Here is a 10,000-nt window from a genome sequence, read left to right on the forward strand (position 1 = left end):
TGGAGTGGGAGGAACGAGGGACCACGTTTGCGGGAGGAGAGGAGGAAGGGAGCGGGCAGGGAAAAGGGATTAAGTAGAACTGTCGATCTTTAATTGGGACCGGCTGCTACTGTCGCCATTATTGTCTTTATTTATGTTACCGTTTCGGCATCCGCGAGGAAATGGGGAGAGAGGATCGGTTTCCTTCTGATTTTTATTCTTTGGTTTTAGGACTACAGGGATCGTCCCTTGTGTGTAAGGGGGGTGGGGGCTTTAAGGGGTTGGCGACCCCTTTTTGGGGAAAGTCACACACGCGCGCACACACACACACACACACACACACACACACACACACACACACACACACACACACACACACACACACACACACACAAGAGAGACTAGACAAAACTTGAGCTACAGACATTAGAGCAAAGAAGAGAGGAGATTTGATAACTATTTACAGAATCATGAAAGGCTAGAAACTATTGATAGAGAGGATCTGATAAAATGGGATGATAGAAATACAAGAGGACACGGAAAGAAAATCAAGAGACAGCTATAGAAGAGATATGAAAAAGAACAGCTTTCCTCACAGAGTAATAGACATTTGGAACAAGTTAGATGAGGAAGTGGGGTGTGCAAAAACAATACATGAATTAAAAAACAGTTTAGATAAAATGAGATATGAAGTACGGGATACAGCATAGCTCCCCTTCCCGTAAAATACAACTAGGTACAACTAGGTAAATACACACACAGTGGTAGAGATCCCGGCCGCCACTACGGCGGTCCAAGTTCGAATCCCGCCCAGGGCTGAAATAATTTCAGTATCGCTCCGCTGTGAGTCGTTACTCCAACTCTCGTGGGCGGGGAGTCGGGTGTGTGTGTGTGTGTGTGTGTGTGTGTGTGTGTGTGTGTGTGTGTGTGTGTGTGTGTGTGTGTGTGTGTGAGAGGTCACAGCATAACCCATAGATGGGCCATAGATGAACTCTGAGCTCTCTTCCGGGAGCGTAATAGCTGTCGATCACGAGTCCAACACGTGATCCAAGACAATGGTGAATCACACACACGGTTTGTTGGATTAGTGGAGATCGAACATCGATCAGGGCTTGGAAGCTACACTTAGACTACAATTCGTTATCTTTCTCATGCGCAAGTATTACACATAGATCCTTCTATATACTAACTCCTAGCTCTCATCTGGGAGGGTTATAGCTGTCAATCACGAGTCAGGTACGAGGTCCAAAACCATGATAAATAACGCACACATACACACAAACGGAAACACACACACACACACACACACACACACACACACACACACACACACACACACACACACACACACACACACACACACACACACACACACACACACACACACACACACACACACACACACACATTTTCGGGGAAAATTATCACTCAAAAAAAATTGATAACCCCAGCTTGGAGTATGTTGTAGTGTATGTATATATTGTATGTATGTATGCATGTATGTATGTATGTATGTATGTATGTATGTATATATATATATATATGTATACATATACACAAATAAATACACACACATATGTATATATATATATATATATATATATATACATATACACAAATAAATACACACACATATGTATATATATATATATATATATATATATACATATACATATATATATATATATATATATGATAGAATTGAATTGGATGGTAAAATTGAACAGAATATACTACAGAACGCTGACAACCATAGCAAATCAAGACTTTACGTCAACCGTCTTAAATACACATCCTGTAGACAGAAAATATTCGAGCAAGTTAATTCGACTGTAATTCGCCGGGGTCGGACATAATGAATAAAATAATTGATGAACATAGACATTTAAAGGAGAGCTGCGCAAACTGGAGCTGGAATAATCATAATTAATACGGATCATCTGGGGCTGTAGTGGCAGGCATAGCATGTATGCTGCCAGCACGTGATATTACAGTTTCAAGTGGTGGTAGCAGCAGCATGTATGACCATGGGGTCCCTCTACCGACTCTAAAAGAATAATGCAGGTCTGTGCGAAGACGTTGTTTTTCGTACAACCGTTAAACTTCTCAGTCAGCCTTTCTCCCTCCTCGTCCCCGCGTGACTGAAAACTTAGCGGTAATAACTGGATAAGAGAGCTATTAATAGGCACAGTTTATATGTGTACAGCGTGCACAAGGAAATCTGATTTGACTGGCACATGGCCTACAAGACGTAGATTCTATGGTTTCGTACACATCCGTAGGCCTTGCCAGCAGCTTGTGTCGTGGCCGATGCACTGGCTGGATTAGACTCGTCACTATCGTCATCTCCCGTAATGTTTCGTTCACACCTGCTTTTGTATTCAAACTTTTCGACACACTTTTGGTTCTTCGTTGCAAAGCATCACTCTCCTTGCGATTTTTGTAAGATATACCGTTCAATGACCATACGTAAAATATCACAAAGCAAAAAAGAAATTGAAGTGGAAGCGGCTACGAAGTGAACTAAAAAATGTGATAACGCTACATACTTGAGGGCGAATGCCACGGATAATATATGGGCACGTTATAAAAAAAAAAAAACGGTTAACTTCAGAACAAACGCATGTAATTCGTGAAAAGAGTCGCTCTATGTACTTAATACTATCAGTGTGGGTCGACTTGCCTGACGATGAGCAATGCGTCCATGCAGATCAGCTCCGAAGGGAATCCGTGAGGTAACTGACCATCGGACGTGATTTGCACTGAGGCGGCGTGTCAATGTTTGTATTGCGGCCACATTTGCACACCTCATTTGTAGGCCACTCATATCAGTCCTTCCTACATACATATTACCAAGGTCTTTTTCCCCCTTACAAGGGAGGTAGCCAAAAAATAAAAGAACAAAGTAGCTGAAATCAAAGGCATAAAATCCACTTCCACCCATTTCATCCCCACATACTCCACTCCCATTCACCACCCCTCCCTCCCTCTTTCCTTGACTCCTCCTAGTTGACGAGTCATCCCTGCAGCCCTTGCAAATTACGAAATGTTCGAGGAAAGCGTGATTGCCAATCTACTTATCGAACTCTCTTATCAATCAGCTTAACAGTCACCGTACCCAGCACTTCACGCTCACGTATGTGGCCATATATTGAACCGGTCACACCTTTACAAAGGCGACTTTGACAGGGGCAGTGGACTTCGCTGCGAACTCTTACCAAGCATACATAAGATAGGAGGGAGGGAGACCACGCGTTCCAGGGAGCTGGTGTTGCAGGAAGCAGAACGAAAGGCCTAAGGGGGGAGGGAATGGGAAGCGAATTGGGAGCGGTTGGCGGTCGGGGGTGAATTGCGCCGTTAAAAATGCAGGTAGTGGGTAGGTAGGCCTGTCCTGCTCGGATGGGCCAAGGTCAGACATAAAGGGAGGCACGCTGCGTCGACGCCGTCGCCCCGCGTCCCGCCAACACAACCAAGCTGCCACTCCGGCTGCTCCCCGCCGCCCACCTCGGCCGGCTCAAAGCATCGACGCACCCAGCGTCGACGGTTGGTGTGCCACATACCCACACCATCTGCTTCACAGCGATAAGCAAATACACCAGGTGTGGTGTGAGAATGCATGGGATGATGAAAAAATAAATTCTGAAGATGTGTGTCTTGTGAAACTCGTTCTGTTCGTCGTCAAGCCAGTAGTGAGCACGTATGAACCCAATGATCAGGTGATGTAGGGGGCATGCCTTACTGTATGTCGTTAAACAGTGATGAACAGAGAAACCGGCCGGAAAAAATCTTAAACGTTCATATATCCAACGACACATGTGACTTTCGTACTAGGGTGTCTTTTTTTTCAAATGAAGACTGGGTTGGGATCACACATTACAGTGTATGATGCGCACTCGGCAACAAAACACCTTGAATGTACATTATGTACATTGAAATTTAAATCACATATGTAGATCACACGTTTACACATCGAAGGCGCACTACGAGTATATGTAAATTACAATCTTCAAAACTGCCATCCGTGGATCTTACAAGCCGTAACACACGTGTACAGTAGAATTCTTGGCCAAAACAATTTGGAAATGCTATCTGTCAACTCAATGCAGTATAATGACAAAACGAATTAGATTTAGTTGGTTCTTTTTATGCTGTGTCATATAAAGGATCTATTAGCAGTGCTTAGGTTAAAACGACCATTGTAACGACAAGCAAGACATAATCGGGGTTGCTGCTTAGGGAAACAGGCTGGCCACATCTTGAAATGACGCGGTTCAGCCTAGATAATAGAGCGATTTAGCCAAAAATTGTAATAGCGCGATTTTTGCCAAAACTTGACATAACATAACTGAACCAAGATTTGAAATGGCGCCGTGCCACAGAAAGAAAAAACGTGATTTTGTCCCCAATGGCAAACATAATGTGTTGTGTACGCTATGGCGAGGATCATTAGCGGAATGAGGATCGTTTAAGAAAAGGTGTCTGTTACTAATGAAAGAAAAACACGTGAAGGATTTACAAATAAACCCGTTGGCTCTTTGCTTTAGTTTCAATAGAACAGAAGACGCTTACTTTGGATGAGGACAACACCTGCCCGATGTCCTCAAGGCGTCAAAAATGGACTCGTATCTATTTTGGTTGTTAGCAGGCGTTGTTATTTAGTATTTCCCATCAATTTGTGTCGTTTGTTCTGCTCTCTAGTCGGTAAGTTATCGAGAGATGGATGTTGGAACCCCGCGCCAGCACACCAACCTGCAGAGTTCAGCAGAAATAAGTATGCTGTTCACGGTGAGGGACCACCGAATAAAGGTAAATTCAGTATAATATAAAGATTACGTACTACTTTCTTGCGCTACTGTATTATGCTTTTCAAAATGACTATCGATGTATGCAGCTGCCACCAAATGCGTGCAGAGTTCTGGCGATTCCCAGGGCCAATTCCTTGACTGAATGCTCCAAAGATACAAATATAAGTCCTAGCACTCAGAAATACTATGAAAAAGGAAGATATTTTGAATATGTAAACATGAATGAAACATAAAACATTTTATTCGGTGTAGATATAAATTCTACGAAACTGATTAAGTTCTTTTCTTCCAAATGATTTGATTGGATGACCTCGGCCATTTGGAAGCTCGTGACCAGCGCCCCTTGGTCCCCTGTCCCTCTGCATGCCACTGCATGCCACTCCCATAAGATGTCTTCAGATAACGCGTTATGTACACGCATACGCGCCCGTGTTGGGGTTGTATGCTCGCCCGCTTGATTTGCTGCTTGCTCCCTACAAATAACTTGTCCTTCGCTCGCTCCCATTCCACAGCTGGGGTGTCTAGGGAGTACTGATTGTGCAATACGGGATTATAGATTTAGAATTACTCGGCGGTCACGAGAGGGTGTTTGTGCCTTGACGCCCAGGTGCAACAAAAACCCGAACAGGCAGCATGTCCAGTGGAACTAGCATCGGCAAAGTGATGCACTTCCAGCGCAGACGTTTTTTTCTTCGGAGCGGACGCAACATGGAATGATGACTTCTAAAACTGCATTCAGATCGATAAACTACTTCTCATACTCCTGCATATCACGTCTCATCCCAGTCATATTTGTCACGACACATTTGATGTAGCAATAACTTAGCACGATGAGCAAGTGGAGGAATGACACCAAACGGATAATATATTTTAGCAAACCTGTGAGAGTCAGCCTTTGAAAAAAAAAAAAAAAAAAAAAAAAAAAAATCTCTTTCGATGTTCCACAAAATGACCAAATTTTTTGTGAATGTTAGACACATACACATAATCACAGTGCTCTTTCCTCTTTCACACTCTATCTTTCAGAGAATTTGTTATCTCCTTGAAACACCTTCATCTAGAGCAGGGGTTCCCAAAGTGGTCGACAAATAGCCAAGGGGTCGAAAGGGGGTCAGTAGATTGCTAGGGGGTCGATGAAACCATCCAAGGGGTTGAAAGGGGGTCAGTAGATTGCTAGGGGGTCAATGAAACCATCCAAGGAGTTGAAAGGGGGTCAGTAGATTGCTAGGGGGTCAAAAGGCAGTCTTTAAAATTAAATGATTAGCATGAAATGATCTTGTTCTCCTCCCGTACTGAAAGAGTGAGAATAATCAACCAACCAATATCTAAACTTAAAGAAAAACCATGTCAGTTCACTCCGAGTCGAAAATCCTCCCCATCCTGTGCATGTAGGAAGAATCTCAAATACACACAACCACATTGTGAATGAACATCAAGATGACGAGCTTGTGTAATATTATTGGCTTGAATATTACTTATAGTAATATCATAAAGAATATGTAATATATATATTAATTCTAAAACACTTATGTTTATGTATATGTGAAAGTGTCTGTATCATTATTGGAACGCCGTCGCCTTGATGAATGTTGCCATTCAGCCCTTTTATAGGATCAAAATGATGATAATAACACTATTGATAACTAGAATTATAACAATGATAATAATAAAAATAATAATAGTAATGATAACAATAATAATAATGATAATAACAACTATAATGATAATGATATTGTTAGCATTAATGACAAAAACAACACCAATAATAATAATAAACTGACATAATTCGTGAATTAATAGTTTGGGGGTCTATAGACAATCTTAAAGTTTACAAGGAGGTCGATGAGCTGAAAAGTTTGGGAACCCCTGATCTAGAAGCTTCCGAGTCTCGACAATCAAATGATCAAATTACAAGCAGAACATACGGTAGAAAATGGGCTAACACGTGTCTCTGTACACATTGAGCAATGTGTACTTACACCTGGGCGGCGACATCGTTGTCTAGGGTGGCCAAAGCGCTGGCGTTGGAACAACGACGTGGGAGTGGATAGTATTTTAAATAACTTAGGGCACCTAGGTAAATGGGAGATTATGGTTGATTGAAGGTTAGTGTTGGGGCATTGACCTTTGTACCATTTACATTTTTCCGAACTCTGTACAATTTGATTACTTTTGATTATCTCACTGTTCTTTACACCCTTTCTTTTAGTGTGCGGTATCGTCGAGCCGGGATGCGGCCTATTCCTATTCTGGCGACAAAAGTGTCATGTCGCGTGTGAACTTGTGCGTCTGCTAGGGAAGTCAGGGCTTTGACTTTGTCATATCGAACTCATGGTTCTAGCTCTGTTGTTAGGGTGTCTTTTCGGGCCCACATATTACTGTGAGTTCCCCACTGGTCTTTGAATTCATCGTACACTCCGAGGGTAAACTTCTTTCTTATGGAGCCATAGTTGTTAGATTTCAGAACCAAGACTCTTGAATTGTCCATATCAGGTCCACTTCATTTCGGTATGGGTCTGTTTAGGCTCTGGAATGCAACATCTCACAGTGGAGTTGGGGTTGTAATTATTGACTGAGGCGGGTGTTACCCTCTATGGAAAGATTAAGCAAGTGCTATGGTGTTAGCAATGTCGATTGTTTTTGAGTTCGGGGGGGGGCGGGGCTTTGCGGTTGTCTCATTGGGAAGTGTTGCGGCGGTGGGGTACAACAGAGGGGTTTTGGTTTTAGAAAGGCTGTTGCTCCTTCAATGTTATTTCGTTATTATTGTCAGTATTCGTACTGCATTATGGGTGACCATGCCGGGGGAGCATTCCCATCTAGTTAAATTTGGGGAGGTCTTGTTTAGGGTACCTTTTCCAGCCCCTTCCCCATGTGGGGTGAGCAGGGCGGTACCTAAAGAAGGCTGCTCAGTCGTGTAGTCTGCTGCTGTGCTACACTACTTCCCATCTCTACACAGGGAGATCACAGGGTCTTACACCATCTACTGTGCGGGTTGTGACTAATAATTTCCAGAGATCACCATCTTCTGCCTTCACTATCACACACCATCGCCCGAGGACTTGTGATTGTTAGTTGGGAGAAAAATGAGTTATTGTTAATTAATGGGAGAGAAAGTGACTAATTATACTGCCAGTCACAGTCACTACCTTCAATCTTGGCAACTCCCAGGTGGAAGCGGGTCTTTGGGAGCTTCAACGGCACTCTGAGCTTCTTTATTGTTTTAGGTAAAAAATCTTTTTATCATAATCATGTAACGCCTTTCGACTAAAGTTGATTTTTTTTTCCATGAATGATAAGTCTCAGGTTGTCCATCAAAGACATCTAGACTCAGTATGTCGTTTTGGGGGGAACTTAATGTAAGGTACAGGATTAGATTCAAGGGAAAGTTCCTGACATTAGAGTCCTTTTGTATGAAATCAAAGATACTTTGAATATATATATATATATATATATATATATATATATATATATATATATATATATATATATATATATATATATAATTGCGCTCGACCTCGAAAAAATAATTATATAATTTGTTACCCTGTCAAATACATTTGTAAGTTTATCAAGAGATTCGATCAACTCCAATTTATCAACTTCACTGCAGGTATCGTCAACTATAAGCTTCGATATCTATTAACCACTTATTGTGACTTGTCTTTAAATTTCACGAGATTTGCAAAGCTCTCTTATTGACATCACAAACACTCGACTTATAGCCAATTCAACAAAATTATCATAAAAGATGACCGATATGATCTCACCTTATGCTACAGGTCAGTTGCAGTATGTACTTGAGTGACGGCGCGCGGGTGACTGAAGGGCTGCCACATGGGATGGGGGCGAGGCTATAAGGAATGTCAACAGACGCTGCGATAGGCAAAAGGGACATCTACACGGGTCGTTTTGTACCAAGCTGATAAGGCTGTCGAAGAAAGACGACGTCAACACGGCTGACGAAACGTTTATGACCCTGTCAGGTAGTCTCGTTGTTTCGCAACTTGGACTAGGTGGCGGCGAACTAGGCATTTCCCGCTGGCATGTTACTTGCTTCCGCTACCTCGTCGAGTAGAGACGACTTCGGTTTTGATCTTTTGTTTTTCAAATTTCCAAATGTCCGATTACTCTTGCGTCATAATACAGTGAGAAGCCGAACGACGAACTAAGAGGAGTTAAATCTATACGAATGTTAGACACATTGCCGAGACGTTCTTACAGAATTCTAGAATATTGTAACCGAGGTCGCTTCTATTCAACCGAAGTAGCAAAGGCAGATAGCCTACTAGCCTTGACACGTCAGACGCATATTCGTGTTTCCAGAGGCATAAGGGCATTTCAGATTCAGAGGGGATTGAAAAAGGTCGACTTTCTCCCTTTTTCCAATGTACCTTGATGGCTGTATGGTGTCATCGGACGGCAAGAATCAAATTAGGTAATGACTACGGATATAGAGAACAAGCATACATACTAAACGAGACCCATCACGTGACATGACCCAGACTAGCAGTTCGTTGATTCGAGAGTGATCGAGATGAGCTGTGGACTTTCGTCCTTGATGCAGTGATGTCGGTTACCAGGTGGCATCAAGGTGTCAGGGTGTCAGGGTGGCACGGGAATGAATGAAAGGAAAATTGGCACCCGCTCAAGAAGGGGTTAAGATTTTTGTACCGACTGAAGAGAGGCAACTTCATTCAACTGAAAGTATTCTCCTGAAATGACAGTCTAAGTTTCGCGCGGATGTGACGTGAACTGTACATTTATATCACGACCTTTCCGTTTTTGGTTCGTATCTGTCCTCATCCTGTTCTCATCTTGCCTGCGCTCAGCCTACAGGCTACCAGTGACCTACATTCTGCTGCTTAATCCCAGGACTCTTCATGTCCTGCTTGCCTGTCTGCTTGATCGCGGACTCTCTCCTCAAGCACCTCCTTATGTAGCCAGAGCTTTCTTGTACCCTTTGTCTTCCACAGTTTGACCACCATGGTAATCTTACCCACGTCAACCAAGAACACACAACCATAGACCACCTAGTAACTGTCCGTAACCTTCTAGCCTTCTTACTCCCTCTTCCTCGTCCGAAAAAAAAAAAAAAAAAAAAATATATATATATATACAGTATATATATATATGTATATATATATGTATATATATATATATATATATATATATATATAATTATATATTTATATATATATACATATATATATATATAT

At 42.2% G+C, this 10,000-nt stretch overlaps 1 protein-coding gene across 9 annotated transcripts in view; it reads right to left on the bottom strand.

Annotated features, from left to right (window-relative positions):
* LOC143028183 (uncharacterized) overlaps positions 1-10,000 on the bottom strand; it is a 93,340-nt gene that overhangs the window by 68,324 nt on the left and 15,016 nt on the right. The window contains exons 1-2 of one of the 9 annotated variants that reach the window (XM_076189944.1): positions 8,552-8,686; positions 4,549-4,728 (exon numbers count right to left, since the gene is read on the bottom strand). The exons of 6 other annotated variants lie outside the window; for them this stretch is intronic. The gene's annotated coding sequence lies outside the window, so the exon portion shown is untranslated. Of the gene's footprint in view, positions 1-4,548; positions 4,729-8,551; positions 8,708-10,000 lie in introns of those variants that run through there. 2 more of the 9 variants (XM_076189942.1, XM_076189943.1) reach the window with 2 other exon arrangements.

The sequence above is a fragment of the Oratosquilla oratoria genome, chromosome 9, assembly GCF_046742065.1.
Source record: "Oratosquilla oratoria isolate Oo_2021 chromosome 9, ASM4674206v1, whole genome shotgun sequence".
Classification (NCBI taxonomy): domain Eukaryota; kingdom Metazoa; phylum Arthropoda; class Malacostraca; order Stomatopoda; family Squillidae; genus Oratosquilla; species Oratosquilla oratoria.